Source organism: Stegostoma tigrinum, unplaced genomic scaffold (assembly GCF_030684315.1).
Source record: "Stegostoma tigrinum isolate sSteTig4 unplaced genomic scaffold, sSteTig4.hap1 scaffold_53, whole genome shotgun sequence".
In the NCBI taxonomy this organism is placed as follows: Eukaryota; Metazoa; Chordata; class Chondrichthyes; order Orectolobiformes; family Stegostomatidae; genus Stegostoma; species Stegostoma tigrinum.
Window position 1 is genome coordinate 2,607,834 of NW_026728461.1, and position 17,480 is coordinate 2,625,313.

Genomic DNA, 17,480 nt, shown 5'->3' on the forward strand with positions numbered 1-17,480 from the left:
GCTCATTCCATAAACACACCACCCTCTGCATGAAAATGTTGCCCCTTAAGTCCCTTTTAAACCTTTCCCCTCTCCCCTTAAAGCGGTGCCCTCTCGTTTTGGACTCCCCCACCCCAGGGAAATGACCTTGGCTGTTTACACTCCTGTGTCCCTTATGACTTTGCAAACGTCTGTAAGGTCACTCATCAAAGACTTTTTATTTTATTGTGTACCAATTGTGGCAACGTTTCCACACAGCACCCACAGCCAAAAATGAAATTAACCAGAAGCTGAACTATATTTGTGATGTTCTTAAAGGGACAGATGTTAACCAGACTGATAGGAAACCTCCCCTTCTCCTCGATATATTTCTGGAGAAAATTGAACACCTGATTGAGAGGGCAGACTAGATTTATTGCTGCATCTAAAAGACAGCATTTCTGACCTTACAGCATTCTACTCAAATGTCAGTCTATATCCTGTGCTTGTTTGTTTAACACTCAAGGATCAAAATCATTGACAGTACAACCTCGGCCTGATGATCTGACAACAAATGGCCCTAATGGTGTAATGCTGAGCTCAGATACTTCTCGACAACCAGCTACACACCACAGGAGAGGCCCTGCAACCTTTCCCAGCTGCTACACAGCGAGTCCTGGTTCACTAACAAGAAATGCAGAATATAGATAATTATTTAGTTTCAGGTTGGAAAGCAGCGATTAATGGAATTCCTCAAGAAATGTTGTGAGTTCATCAACAGTTTACAATCCAGATTAATGATGTTGATGAAGGGCTGATAGGATTGGAGCTCAATGTGCTAGTACAGCATTATAGTCACCCAATAAGATGACAAGTGGAGGGAGGTGATCTACACTGGTGTGTAGACAGGGGGTGTTTGGGAGCAAACTTCCAGCAATGCAAATAAAACAGTAGAGTGTGGGTTGTGGGACATTTGTGTTTTGGGAAAGGATAAAACAGCAGTAAATTATACGACTGGAGAAGTAACAACAGAGATTGGTGCTACTGAGTGATTTGTGTGTCCTGGGACAGAAATCATATAAAGTTAGTTTGAAGATGTCGCAAGCGATTTGCAAAGTAAATGGAATAGTGCTGTTTCTTGAAAAGGGTGCTGGGTATGATGTTAGGCATGTTTCTCTGCTTCTGTACAGAGCATTGCTGAGAATCCATCTCATGCTCTGTCTGCAGTCATGATGCCTGAAACTAAAAAAAAATCACAATGGCCTTTGAAACTTTTCAAAGATGGTTCTCTATACACTGTCCTGTGATGAAGGCATTATATTATGGAGGATTAACAGTTTAATTCTGAGAACCAGAAATATTCTTGACTATATAGGAACTTGAGGAGAGTGTAAATGGTGAATACCTGACGGATAATTTGTCTTGATTGGGAGAATACAGCTGGGGAAATAATTTAAAAAATAAAACAGATTCTAAAGAAGGTTCACTTGACCTGAAGCATTAATTCTAATTTCTCTTCATAGATGCTGCCAGGCTGCTGACCTTTTCCACTAATTTCTGTATTTCGTTCGGAATAAGACACATTCATTTTAATATAGATGTTGTGAAGACATCTAGACTTGTTATTTTTAAATTATACGGGCACATATAAACATGTCTTTAAATCAAGTCGGCCCTTTTGTTGCTCAGGAAATGACGCTGTGTATGACAGCAGCAATGATGCACCAACATGGAGCAGGGAATGTGATGGAAACTAATAGCTCCGACAATGTTCAAGAGGACCTCACATGTTCATGTTGGGGGTTGCATAGCATTATTGCGCGATTCAACTCAGAGAGGAGAAAAGAAACGCAACCTACCTGAAAAGCAACAGCCTATCGCTTCCTCTCTATTTCCTTGTTCCTCATCGCATCAATGTATGAGAGCTGAAAATGCACCAATCATCATTACCACTCATGGAGGATTCATGATGAGGATTAAGTGAAATCTCCCACTGCCTGTAGCAAAGGGAATTCAGCCAAATCTAACAGTTCGAGGAAATAATCCCATTGCCAACAACTTGTGCGAGCAGAATAAATTTGGAAGCAGAATAATTTGGGACAATCTCTCACATTTTTCCTTTTATCATGAGTTCAACTGTTACGTGGACAAAGTTCTTTTAAATTAATATTTCAGTTTGTCATCAAATATACGTGTGTGTGTGTGTGTGTGTGTGTGCGTGTGTGCGTGTGTGTGTGTGTGTGCATGTGTGTGTGTGTGTGTGTGTGTGTGTATGTGTGTCTTTCTTCTTTGCATCATAGTTTGAGTAAAATTGGTTTGGTCATAAATATGTCATTTTAGCAGATTAAAGAAAACTGTCTGACTCTTTCCTTACACTGACCCTGACCCAGTCTGAGACCTATATTATCAGCCACATCTCCAACCTGGCTACGTTTAAAATTTGTAGTGATCAGGGGAGAGGTGGGACTGGAAAAGGAAATACTGTCCCGACAAGCCAGTACGCCAGAGACCATTGAGCTTGACATGAGAGCTGGGTAAGTTGTTGGAGGCGATTCTGAGGGATAGGAATTACATGCATTTGGAAAGGGTAGAAGTGAATAGGGATAGTAAACATTGCTTTGTGCAGTGTAAATCACATCTCCCTAACTTGATTATTTTGAAGAGGTGATAAAGAAGGTTGATGAAGGCAGTGTGGCAGACATTTTCCAAATCGGCATCAGGAAGGTGTTCCATAACGTTCCAAACGGTAGACAGATTAGCAATGGGTAATCACATGGGATCCAGGGGGAGCTAGTCAATTGAATTCAAAATTGGCTTGAAGGTGGAGGATTGTTTTACAGACTGGAGACCATCGACCTGCGGTGTACCGCAAGTATCAGTGCTGAGTTCACTGCTTTCCATCATTAATATAAAGGATTTGGATGTGAATATCAGAGACATGGTTAGTAAGTTTACAGGTGACATTAAAAAGTGGTGCCGTGGACAGTGGTGAAGTTTATCTCAGTGTGCAATGGAACATTGATCAGATGGGCCAATGGGCCAAGGTGTGGCTGATGGAGTTTAATTTAGATAAATGAGAGGTTTTGCGTTTGGTAGAGTAAAGCAGGGCAGGACTTTGGGCCCCACAACTCAGGAATGACCTACTAGCTCTGGAGCATCTCCAGCGGAGATTCACACGGATGATCCCTGGAATGGTACGTTTAACGTATGATGAACAGCTAAGGATCCTGGGATTGTACTCATCAGAGTTTAGAAGGTTGAGGGGAGACCCAATAGAAACTTACAAAATAATGGATGGCTTAGAAGGGGTGCACGCTAGGAAGTTGTTTCTGTTAGGCAGGAGACTAGGGGAGACTAAGTTGTTTCTGTTAGGCGGGAGGAGAGCGAGGGCCAGACAGAGAGAGCGCCAGGAGGCTGTCGGGAATGTAATGTTTTTTATTCCCACTTTAAAAAGCTTACCTCGAGCGGGGGCCGTCTTCATGTCCTTGGGCAGGAAAAAGAGTGGAAGGGCGATAGTCATTGGGGATTCAATTGTAATGGAAATAGATAGGCGGTTCTCCGGTGGAAAACGGGACTCCCGAATGGTATGTTGCCTCCCAGGTGCACGGGCCAGGGATGTCTCCGGTCGGCTGCAGAACATTCTGAAGGGGGAGGGTGAACAGCCAGTTGTCGTGTTGCATATAGGCACCAACGATATAGGCAGAAAATGGGATGAGGTCATCCAAGCAGAATTTAGGGAGTTAAGAGCCAAGTTAAAAAGTAGGACCTCAAAGGTAGTAATCTCAGGATTGCTACCCGTGCCACGTGCTAGTCAGTGCAGAAACGAAAGAACAGCTAGGATGGATGCGTGGCTTGAGAGATGGTGTAGGAGGGAGGGGTTCAGATTTTTGGGACTTTGGAACCGGTTCTGGAAAACGTTGAACTATTACAAATTGGATGGTCTACAGCTGAGCCAGACTGGAACCAATGTCTTTGGGGATACTTTTGCTAATGCTGTGGGGGAGGGTTTAAACTAATGTGGCAGGGGGATGGGAACCAAATATTGGACAGAAAAGAGGTAGGAACGAAAGCCTGTAAGGAACTAGTTAATGGAGTCAGTGTGACTAAAGGGAACAGTAGTCGGGGAGCAGATGATGAACACAAAGTGACAGGTGGTCTGAGGTGCATTTGTTTTAATGCGAAAGGTGTAGTTGATAAGGCAGATGAGCTTTGGGCTTGGATCAGTACCTGGGAGTATGATGTTTTTGCTATTACTGAGGCTTGGTTGAGGGAAGAGTATGATTGGCAACTAGTTGTCCCAGGATATCGATGCTTCAGTGGGGTTAGAGAGGGAGGTAAAAGGGGTGGACGAGTTGCAGTACTTGTCATGTCAAAGACAATAACACAGCCGTACTGAAGGAGGGCCCCATGGAGGACTCAAGCAATGAAGCAATATGGGTAGAACTCAGAAATAGGAAGGATGCAGTAACAATGTTGGGGCTGTACTACAGGCCTCCCAACAGCGAGCGTGAGATAGAGGTACAAATATGTAAACAGATAATGGAAAGTTGGAGGAGAAACAGGCTGGTGGTGATGGGAGATTTTAATTTTCCCAACATTGACTGGGATTCACTCAGTGTTAGGGGTCAAGATGGAGCAGAATTTGTAAGGAGTGTCCAGGGGGGTTTTCTCGAGCAGTATGTATGTAGTCCAACTAGGGAAGGTGCCATACTGGACCTGGTGCTGGGGAATGAACCCGGCCAGGTGGTTGATATTACAGTAGGGGACTACTTTGGAAATAGCGACCACAATTCCGTAAGTTTTACAATACTCATGGACAAGGATGGGAGTGGTCCTAAATGAAGAGTACTAAACTGGGAGAAGGCTGACTATACCAAGTTTCCGGAGGATGTGAGGAATGCAGATTGGAAGAAACTGTTTGAAGGTAAATCCACATTTGGTGTGTGGGAGGCTTTTAAGGAGAAGTTGATTAGCGTGCAGGAGAGACATGTTCCTGTGAAAATGAGGAATAGAAATGGCAAGATGAAGGAACCATGGATGACAATTGAAATTGTTTTACTAGCCAAGAGTAAAAAAGGAAGCATACATGAGGTCTAGGCAACTGAAGACTGGCGACGCTTTGCAAGAATATCGGGAATGCAGAGCGAATCTGAAACGAAGGATTAAGTGGGCTAAGAAAGGTCATGAGATATTGCTGGCAAACATGGTTAAGGAAAATCCCAAAGCCTTTTATTCATATGAAAAGAGCAAGAGGGTAACTAGAGAGAGGATTAGCCAGCTTAAGGACAAAGAAGGAAAGTTATGTGCTGATTCAGAGAAAATGGGTGACATTCTTAACGAGTATTTTGCCTCGGTATTCACCAAGGAGAGGGACATGACAGATGTTGAGGTTAGGGATAGATATTTGCTTACTCGAGGTCAAGTTGACATCAGGAAGGAGGAAGTGTTGGGTATCCTAAAATTCATTAAGCTGGAGAAGTCCCCTGGTCTGGATGGTATCTATCCCAGGTTGCTGAGGAAAGCGAGAGAGGAAATAGCCCGGGCCTTAACAAATATCTTTGCAGCATCTTTAGACACAGGTGAGGTCCCGAGGGCTGGAGACGTGGTAATGTTGTCCACTTGTTTAAGAAGGGCAGCAAGGATAATCCAGGAAATTATTGACTGGTGAGCCTGACATCAGTGGAAGGGAAGCTGCTGGAGAAGATACTGAGGGATAGGATCTATTCCCATTTGGAAGAAAATGGGCATATCAGTGACAGGCAACATGGTTTTGTGCAGGGAACATCATGTCTTACCAACTTAATAGTATTCTTTGAGGACGTGACAAAGTTGATTGCTGAGGGAAAGGCTGTAGATGTCATATACATGGACTTCAGTAAGGCGTTTGATAAGGTTCCCCATGGCAGGCTGATGGAGAACGTGAAGTCACATGGGGTCCAGGGTGTGCTAGCTAGATGGATAAAAAACTGGCTAGGCAACGGGAGACAGAGAGTTGTAGTGGAAGGGCGTTTCTCAAACTGGAGACCTGTGACCAGTAGTGTTCCACAGGGATCTGTGCTGGGACCACTGCTGTTTGTGATATATTTAAATGACTTGGAGGAAGGTGTAGGTGGTCTGATCAGCAAGTTTGCAGATGACACTAAGATTGGTGGAGTAGCAGATAGTGAAGGGGACTGTCAGAGATTACAGCAGAATATAGATAGACTGGAGAGTTGGGCAGATAAATGGCAGATGGAGTTCAATCCGGGCAAATGCAAGGTGATGCATTTTGAAAGATCAAATTCAAGTGCGAACTATACAGTAAATGGAAAAGTCCGAGGGAAAATTGATGAACAGAGAGATCTGGGTGTTTCAGTCCATTGTTCCCTGAAAGTGGCAACACAGGTCAATAGGGTGGACAAGAAGGCATATGGCATGCTTTCCTTCATTGGACGGGGTAATGAGTGCAAGAGTTGGCAGGTCATGTTGCAGTTGTATAGGACTTTGGTTTGGCCACATTTGGAGTACTGTGTACAGCTCTGTTCGCCATATTACCAAACGAATGTGAATGCTTTGGAGAAGGTGCAGAGGAGGTTCACCAGGAAGTTGCCTGGTATGAAGGGTGCTAGCTATGAAGAGAGGTTGAGTAGATTAGGATTATTTTCATCAGAAAGACAGAGATTGAGGCGGGACCTGATTGAGGTCTACAAAGTCATGAGGGGTATAGACAGGGTGGGTAGCAAAAAGCTTTTTTCCCAGAATGGGGGACTCAATTACTAGGGGTCATGAGTTCAAAGTGAGAGGAGGAAAGTTTTAGGGAGATATGCGTGGAAAGTTCTTTGCACAGAGGGTGGTGGGTGCTTTAAAAGCGTTGCCAGCGGAGGTGGTAGACGCAGACACGTTAGCGTCCTTTAAGATATATTTGGACAGGCATATGGATGGGCAGGGAGAAAATGGACCCAGACCGTTAGAAAATAGATGACATCTTAGACAGAGGATCTTCTGGATGTGAGTGTGCTCGCTGAGCTGGAAGGTTAGTTTTCAGACGTTTCATCGCTATTCTAGGTAGCATCATCAGTGAGCCTCCGATGAAGCGCTGGTGTTATGTTCCACTTTCTTTTGATCTGTTTCGGTTTCTTTGGGTTGGTGATGTCATTTCCTGTGTTGGTGATGTCATTTCCCGTTCTTTTCCTCAGAGGATGGTACATTGGCTCCAAATCAATGTGTTTGTTGATGGAGTTCCGGTTGGAATGCCATGCTTCTAGAAATTCTCGTGCGTGTCTCTGTTTGGTTTGACCCAGGATGGATGTGTTGTCCAAATCAAACAGGACAAATGGACAATCAAATGGACAAACAGGCAGAAAGCTAGCCACCAGGGTACATGAACATCAACTAGCCACAAAACGACATGACCCACTATCACTAGTATTCTTACATACCGATGAGGAAGGACACCACTTTGATTGGGACAACACATCCATCCTAGGACAAGCCAAACAGAGACATGCACGAGAATTCCTCGAAGCATGGCATTCCAACTGGAACTCCATCAACAAACACATTGATTTGGAGCCCATCTACCATCCTCTGAGAAAAAGAACAGGAAATGACATCACCAACACAAGGAAACCTAAACAGATAAATAGAAAGCGGGACATAACACCAGTGCTTCATCGGAGACTCACTGATGATGTTACCTAGAATGGTGACGAAACGTCTGAAAACTAACCTTCCAGGTCAGCGAGCAAAGTCACATCCAGAAACTCAACTTGAGCTACAAATCTTCTCAAAACTCGCTAACAGATGATCTTGATTGGCGTAGGCTTGGAGGGCCGGAGGGCCTGTTCCTGTGCTGTAATTTTCTTTGTTCTTTGTTCTTTGACCCATGGGCACTGCCTTAAAATTAGAGGCGACAAATTTTAAACTGAAATGAGATGAAATTTCTTCAGCCAGAGAGTGGTGGGCTTGTGGAATTCATTGCCACTGAGTGCAGTGGAGGCCAGGACGTTGGATGCCTTCAAGGCAGAGATCGACAAATTCTTGATCTCACAAGGAATCAAGGGCTACAGGGAGCGTGCAGGGAAGTGGAGTTGAAATACCCATCAGCCATGATTTAAAAGGCAGAGTGGACTTGATGGGCCGAATGGCCTTACTTCCACTCCTATGTCTTATAGACTTCTGGTCTTATACAGTTAATGTTGGGGCCCTGGGGACTGTTGCTGAATAAAGAGACCTTGGCTGCACTCACATAGTTCCTTCAAAGTGGAGTAGCATGTGAGACAGGGTAGGGAAGGACACATTTGCCATGATTGCCCTAATCAGTCAGGGCATTGGGTATAGGGGTTGGGATGGCATGTTGCTCCTGTACAAGACATTGATGAGGTCACTTTAAGAATACTGCGCACATATCGATTGGCTCTGCTAAAGGAAGAAAGTTGTTATTTTTGAGAGGGCGCAGAAAAAAGATTTACAAGGATGTTCCTCGACTGGAGGGTTTGAACTGTAGGGAGAGGCCGAATAGTTTGAAAGGTTTTCCCCTGGAGTGTCAAAGCCTGAGGGCTGACATGACAGAGGTTTATAAAATTTCAATTCCATGAATATTCTGAATAACCAAGGTCCATTTCTCAGGGGGAGGGGTGGCCAAAAGTCAAGTGCTAAGTTCAAAGCTGAGAGGGGAACAACTTCGAAGTGAACTTACAAAGATCAAAAAACAAAGAAAATTCAGCCCTCCAAGCCTGGTCAAGCCCAGGCAGGTGGGACTAGGATAGTTTGGGATTATGTTTGATATGGACTGGTTGGACTGAAGAGCTGTCTGACCCTGTAATTCTTTCACTAGCTCTATTCCCACCTCCATGTATTCTCTGGGGCATACCAGAGCAAAGTACCAAACTTCAGATCAATTAGTTTTGAGCAATTCCTCTTTATTAATTCTAATCTCGCACAGTTTCTCATTTTCACAGTCACTGTCCTGTAGAATTTCTGGAAGGTTTTCTGTATCATCTTCTGTGGAGACAGAATTAATGTATTTCACTCAACAGTGGGTCAGTGGGGTTGGGGTGAAGAGAGACGGCCTCTGTCACCAAGTGAATACATCGGAGCACTGCACTTAGGAGATGATGGACATGGCACCCACTCCTGCTCGGAGAGTTCTAGAATCTAAACAGTTCAGTGAAACTGTCATTTGATGACCATCGATGGGTTATGCTGAAACCAGTGACACAAAGCCGTGACCACCTCATTTTCGAATCAATCTGTCTTCACACTTTGCAACTGGCATAGGTCCAGGTAGAGACAAGAATCAGTCTCCAGTCAAAATTTTAGTAACTGCAAGTGTGTCCAGAAGAGAACTGCAACTGGAAAGGAGCAGATTATGATTTATTTATAAACAGCACTGAGGCAGAAGTGAAGACTGGGGATATTATTGGTGATAAAGTGAATATTTTGATACAGATCAGCACAGGGCAAAATGGGCCAAAGGTGGCTATGAATACTTTTCTTCATCCTCAGATGTTTGTAAGTGAAGCCATGGCATTAGAATTGAGTTTGTGACTGATAGTGAATACAATAGTTTCCATCTTTGTCAAATACAGAAAATAGAAGTCGAGGTGCTGTTCACAAAGTCTAACAGAATTAATAAATGGAAAGACACAGAGAAACTTACCAGGAACACCAACAAAAGTGAGAATGAGACAGTAACCTGCTTGAATAATTATCAGGACAGCTTCTATTCGCAATGTTAATCGTATCCAATTGAATGTAAGCCAGTCAAGGCCATCAGATAAACTCCTGTCCATTATTGGAATATTCCAATCTATTCCTCTCAAATTCTGGTGCGTTGTCGTAACTTTCCACTCCATTGTTCTCACATTCTGATCCAATATTGGAACATCCCAATCTGCTGGTCACAGATTCTGATCTCGCTCCTCTCTGGAACTGCTGATCACAATCGTATTGAGGATGACACAGCCACTGATACTATTTGATAACACATTGAAAGAAACCACTTATTAATAGAAGCGGGAAACCCTCCAGTGACACAGTCAGTATCCATGGGGACAGACATTAATTTGATTCACGGAACAAACAGTTCCAGTTAACCCCTTTCACTACAACACTTTAAATGTAACATAAATACCTGTTCTGGGTGGGAAGTTGACATTGCCTGCTATTGGTCTTTGTGCTCATCTCCAATTACTCTCACACTATTAGACATAAAGGGGAAAGGTGAAGATTTCTTTTCACAGGCTCGATGACTCTACTGTGTTATCCACATGAGGCGTTCGGTGCAACCACATTCCTAAGAGCCATTCAAGAGGTTGTCACTGCGCTGAAGCCTCCTCCACTATAAGTGCCAATGTAAGCCCTGTCTCTGGACACAATTGCCCTGAAGAAAGACAGGAAATGCTGAACTTTCCTCTCATTTCCCTGGTAAGGCAACATTTTATCTTTAACACAATACATTCAATAATTTGCCTCTAAAGTTGCAATCATTTTTTCACGGTTTATACACATTTTCTTTCCCGTTTCCTTTGGCCTTAGCTTAAAAGTTAGCATTACATTTCCAATTGCTGTATTTATTGGGATTAAAGAGTCAGAGACAGCATCTATGTGACTGGTTAGCAACCAGAAAGGAATAGGAGAATAGGAAATGCAGACTGGGCAGGAGTAAAGCGATATCCCCCAGACACTAATATCTTCTTATAGTCAGAATAAAATAAAGTGCAGAGAAGGAAAAAGAATATCCTTGTCTAAAGGAATGGCGAGTGACGATGTAAACAAAACACAATAGTTTGGAATAGAGGAGAAATGATTTGATATGTACTCGGTCAGTGTGTGCAGATAGAAAAGACTGTTCAGGTATGCACAAGACATGCAGAGTTAATAATTGAGACATAGTTCACAAAATATGATGCAGACGATGTACGAAATTTATAAAACATTTAAACATTGTTTGATTGTCAGCTGATGTGTTCTGTTCCCATTCTCTCAAGAATTTCCCCTCTCTGGGTTTCCATGCTCTCCTCTCTCATTCTTATCAGTTTGTCTGTTATAAATTCCTGCTGCGTGTGTCCCACCTTATTTCAATTAATTAACACACGACACGGAAACAAATATACTGACCTGCTGGGTTCTGTCAATGGCTGGCGTCTGTCATATTAGTGTAGATAAAAGTTCTGGCATCAGACAGAGAATGCGAACATATCACTCTGTTGCACATTCGTTATACTGAGCAACACAGCACACAGAAATTGCCAGAGTAGCGAAGTACATTTACTTCTGTCAACAATCTATTTTTCTCTATTTTTACACCTCTTAATCCATACTCCCTCTCTGTTTCAGTCTCCCTCTCTATTTATATCTTGTTAATAAATCCTCCAATAGTGCCCGGTATCACATCTCTCAAACCTCCCTCTTTCAGTTAGATCTGTTGCTCATTTGTGATTATAATTGAGGAACATCACCACAAAGGAGGAAGGAAGTTGCCAGAGTTGATAGGAAGGGAAGCCGAGCAGGGAAAACAGTGGAGCAGCAATGGCAGGAGTTTCTTGGGATAATTCGAAGGCACATTTTAAATTCCTCCCAAGGGAGAAGAAGCATACTCAGGGAGGACAAGGCAGCTGTCGGTAATACAGGAAGTCAGGGACAGCATAAGAGCAAAAGAGAAAGCGTTCAAGTGGTGAAGACTATTGGAAATCCAAAGGATTAGTAAGACTTGAAACTCCATCTTAGGGGAAATGATAAAAACAATAGGGAGGAGAAGATGAAATATGATGGCAAGCTTGTTAATAATATAAAAGAAGATTGCAAGAGGTCTTTAGATATATAACAAGGAAGAGAGGGAAACATGACCAAACACGGGACTGCTGGAAATGAGGCTGGAGTAGTTATGGGAAACATAGAAATGGTGGTGTATCTGAAGAGGGACTTTGCATCAGTCTTCAGGGTGGAAGACACCAGCAGCCAGCCAGAACATAAAGCGAATCAGAGGCACAGGTAAATGAGGTGACCATCAGTAAGGAGAAGGTGCTGGGGAAGCTGAAAGATTTGAAGGTAGATAAATTAACCAGATCAGATGGACTGTGCGCCATAGTTCTAAGGAGATAGCAGACAAGTTTGTTTGGCTTTGCTGGTGATCTTTCAGGAATCGCTGGAGTCAGAGAGGGTCCCAGAAGACTGGCAAATATCACCCCGCTGTTTAAAGAGAGAGAGACACAGAAATCAGGAAATTATAGGTGATGGGGCAATGAAAAATATTTTGAATAAGGCTGAGTGGATCCTTAGTTTTATGAGTAGAGATCCAGAGTATAAAAGCAGGGAAGTGGTGGAGTATATTGAAACAATATTTGATTAAGCTACAGCATGACAAGGGTTAAATTTATAAATCGTATTACAAACAGAAGACTTGAAAGTGCAGTTGAAATGAAGGAAATCGGTTTAAAGCATACAGGAGCGCACATGACAAACAAATTGTTGCCCAGACCCTGTCGCTAAGGATGTCAGGAACTGCCTGTGAGTAAATTGAGTTTAAAAAAGTCTGAAAAGCACAATGAAAGCTGTTGCTGCAGAGGTCCCGATGTACGACAATGTCATCAATATTGAAGATGAAATAAAGCCGGTTATTTGAAAAGATCGCACTTATTCCTCCTTCCTCAGCAACCCAAAACACACCTTCCAGGAGAACCAGCATTTCACTTGTACTCTTTCAATCCAGTCTACTGTCATTGCTGCTCACAATGCTGCCTGCTTTACACTGGCAAGACCAAAGAGAGACTGCTTTGCCAAACACTTCCACTCTGTCTGTAGGAATAAACCTAACCTTCTTGTTGCTTCCAATTTCGATACTATACCTTGTTCTCATGCTAACGTTTCGATCCTGGGTTCCTGCAAAGCTTCAACGCAGGGCATCCCAAGCTCGAGTTACACCTCATTTTACGCTTTGAGCTTTCTAGCTTGTAGGCTTTAATATTCAATTCCATAACTTCACAGCCTGACACCATTGGGAATGTTCTCCATTTTTTGTACGTTCTCCCTCCCGGCGTCCGTGTGACCTTGTCATGTTTGTTTAACTTGCACTCAATGGAAAGAAACCATCTTCCCCCATTCACACCTGCATTTACTCCCATTTTGCATCTGTTTCTCTTTCACCACAACTAAATGTCCATTTGTCTTTTGCACTGTACACCACACCCTCTGTTTTCTGTCACTCCTCCTGCACATCTGTCAAGGTACTTTTTCAATCCTTTTCAGTTCTGAAAAAGGCTTACGCTGGACTTGAAATCTTAATTCTGTTTCTCCATCTCCACAGATGCATCCAGACTTGCTGAGTTTCTCCAGAAATGAATCAGCACAAAATAAATTTTCAACAAAACATAGAACTGTGGACACTGGAAATCTGAAACAAAAACAAAAATTGCTGATGAAACTGAGAGCTTTGAAGAAGTGTCACCGGATCTGACAGATTAACTTTGCTTTCAATCCACAGATGCTGCCAGACCTGCTTAGTTTCTTCGGCAATTTCTATTTTCAAATAAATTCCAACAGTGTGTGTCAAAGCTGCACAAACGCCCTGTCCAACATGGAGCATCATACACTGGGAAGTGAATGGCACAGCAAGGTGCACTAATTCATTGGTTAAGGCTGGCATCACTGGCACTACAGAGCACTTCATCATGGTCAGGCAGATAAACAGGGAGAAGCACATTCACTTTAAAAACAGAAGATTTCACTGGGGCAAGCGAAAAGATTCAGATGAATATGTTAAATGTGCTTTGAGGAATGTGACAAATTGGAGGCGTGACATCACTCTGAGAAGAATAAGAACATTAAAATAGAAGTGTTACCACATCAGAACCCACAGTAGGTCACTGAGTACAGGAGCGATGGGGACTCGGACTGAACTGGGGGACAGGCAGTACAATTACATTGCACATATTGCAGCTCAAACCTGGGCATTCATGTGGTGATGTAAACCACAGCAACAGCAGCAGCAGAATTGTGTTCAACCACAATCTGGAACTTTTTGTCCCAGAGAATCCCTCAGTCTATGGTTACCATGAAGCTGATCAATGGTTCAGTGACAAATGCAGGCAAACACGCCAGGGTCAGAACCATCTGAACCTAAACTGATGCCAGCCCATTATAAATGTCAGATTTGGCTGCTTGCATTCCACACAGCAGAACTAACCCATTACAGACAGGGCAAAGTGATTGCATGACCAACAGACCAGAAGTCCTGCCACAACCAGTCATAAATGGTGATTGACAGTTAAACAACCCCCTGGAGGAGAGGGCTCCACAAATATCCCCATCCGAAACAATGGAACAGCCCTCCACATCAGTACAAAAGTCAAGGATGTAGTATCTGCGCCATCCTCAGCCAGAAGCATTGAGTGGATGACTTAGCTCACCCTCGTCATGATCTCCTACAAAATCACAGATGCCAGTCTTCAACAAATTCAATTCACTGCACATGATACCAAGAAAAAGATGATAAACTAAAGACACGAAGAAGATAACTGGCCCTGTCATGATCCCCTACAAAATCATAGATGCCAGTCTTCAACCAATTCAATTCACTCCACATGATACCAAGAAAAAGATGATAAACTAAAGACACGAAGAAGATAACTGGCCCTGTCGCCATTCCTGCAATGGGACTGAAGGCTTGTGCTGCACAACAAGCCGTGCCCCTGGGGAAGCTGTTTCATTCCAGCCCCAACTCTGACACCTACCTGTCAATGTGGAAAATCACTCAGCTGAGCCCAGTCCCCTAAGAGGAGAATAGTTACAATCTGACCAACTGCCACACCCTCAGTCTCATCAAGATCGTCGAATTGTTGGAAGTTGTTTTTGACAGAGCTGTCAAGCAGCACAGAAATAACCTGCTCAGTGTGGTTTTTGATGGGTCCCCATGTGGAGATGTTGCTGTTGTGGATATATCATTAGATTACTAATCCAGACCAGGCTAATGCTTTGGCAGCCAAGGAATGTTAAGACAATGAACAAAAGACCAAAATTTCAAATCTGATGTCAGTAAAAGTGGGCCTTGAAACCAATATCGATTGTAAAAACCAATGTGCTTTAACAATGTACTTTCAGAATGCAAATCTACTGTGCTTTCCTGGTATGTCCTAAAAGTGACTCCAGACCAGTGTTGAACTCTTCAATGGTCTCTGAGACAGGACAGGCTGCAACATTACCTGCCAATTTTTATACTCAATGCCTAGGCCAATGATGGTTGGCATGTCGTATGCCTTGTTGACGACCTTTTCTACCTGCGTAGCCACTTTCAGTGACCTGTGTACCTGGACACCCAGATCCCACTGCCCATGAGTGCTCTTCAGGGTTCTGCCATTTACTGGATATTTTCCAGCTGGATTAGACCTTCCAAAATGCATTACCTCACATGTTTCCACATTGAACTCCATCTGCCATCTCTCTGCCCAAGTCACCAAGCTATCGATATTCAGCTTTGTCCTTTGACAGTGCTCATCGCTGTCCGCAATTTCAACAATCTTTGTGTCATCAGCAAACTTACTAATCAGACCAGTTATATTCTCCTCCAAATCATTTATATATATATATATATATATATATATATATAGCAAAGGTCCTAATACTGATTCCTGAGGAATGCCACACTTTTGATCTCAATATGACCCAAACTATCTACACACCCTTCCCCAGACTCATCATCCACCACATCGTTCTCTATGGTAAATACTGACACAAAGTTCTCATTTAATACCTCGCCATATTCCTCTGGCTCCGCATGTAAATTCCCTTCCCTGTCCTTGAGTGGGCCATCCCTCTGCCTGGCTACCCTCTTGCTCTTTGTATGTATATATGGGATTTTCCTTAATCTTGTTGGTCAATGACTTTTCATGACCACTTTATAGCCGCCCTGTCTCCTCGCTTAAATTTCTTTAATCTTTCCTTATATTCCACCCTCGAGTCATATATTCCCAGCCTCCTAGCCTCAATAAATACTTTCTCTTTCTTTCTAATTAAGCTCACAATATCTCCCATTATTCAAGATTCCCAAAACTTGGCGTACTTTCCCTCATCCTTACAGTAATGTACTTGTCCTGAGTTCCCAGCAACTTACACTTGAAAGCCTCCCACATACCAGATGTGAAATTGCCCTCAAACATCTGTCCCAATCTACATTCTTCAGTTTCGGCCTAATATTGTTATAATTAGCCTTTCCCCACTTTAGCACCTTCACTCGATAACTACAACTATCATTATCCATCAGGACCCTTAAACTTACTGAATTGTGATCACAGTCTTTGAGCTATTCCCTCATTGAGACATCGACCACCTGGGCAGGTTCATTCCCAATACTAGGTCCAGTACGGCCCCTTTCCAAGATGGACTGTCTACATTGTGTTTCAAAAAGCCCTCCTGGATTCTCTTGACAAACTCTGCCCCATCCGAGCCCCAAGCACTAAGTGAGTCCCAGTCAATGTATGGGAAGCTAAAATTACCCACAATAGCAACGTTGTACTTTTACATCTTGCCAAAGTCTGGCTTCAAACCTGTTCTTCTATCTCCTGCTGACTGTATGAAGGCCTATAGTAAACCCCAAACATTGTGATTGCACCCTTCCTGTTCCTGAGTTCTACCCGTATTGCCTCGCTGTATGAGCCATCCGAGGTGTCCTCCCATGGTACAGCTGTGATGTTCACCTTAGCAAGTAGTGCAACTCCCCCAACCATTATCTACCTGCCTCAATCCTGCCTGAAACACCTGTATCCTGGAACGTTAAGCGATCAATCCTGCCCCTCCCTTAACCAAGTCTCTGTAATAGCAACAAAATCACAGTTCTCAGTACTAATCCCAGCTCTAAGTTCTCCTGCCCTACCTGTTACACTTCTTGCATTGAAACAGGTGAACTTCAGTCTACTAGATCCGCTTTGATCAGCAACTACACCCAGTTTGTTCTTTCTCTGAGTCTTACTGGCCCTATTTCTCTAGTTCCCTTTCAGTCCATTCACTTTGCATTGATTCCCACACCCCCGCCAAGCTAATTTCAATCCTCCTGAGTGACACCAGCAAACCTCCCAGCCAGAATATACACCTATCCTTTTCAAATCCCAAAACATCAACTTTCCTGAACCTTTGATACTGCCTGGCCTGTTGTGATCATCCAACTCTACACCTTGTTATCTCAGATTCCAGCATCGGCAGTTCCTACTATCTCTGAGGAAGTTCTGGAATGAAACCAGTTCACTTGATGGCCATTGTCAGTACTGGCCTCTCCCTGGTGCATACAGGGCGCACTCTCTCAGTGTTGAAAATGCCTTCCTCTCCTTAGTTTATTTTCCTGGCTGATAAACCGTTATATCTCTGTACGGTCACAATGAACTGAAATTTTAATGTGCCCACACTGAATAGAAGCAGTTAACAATGTAATTGCACAATTTTCTGTACCACAGTCACAGTAACAGCAACACCACTATTGCTGCTGGAGTTGACAGGGGATGTTGGGGACGAGATGGCCTTGTGGAATTATTTCTGAATACTAATCCAAGGATCCA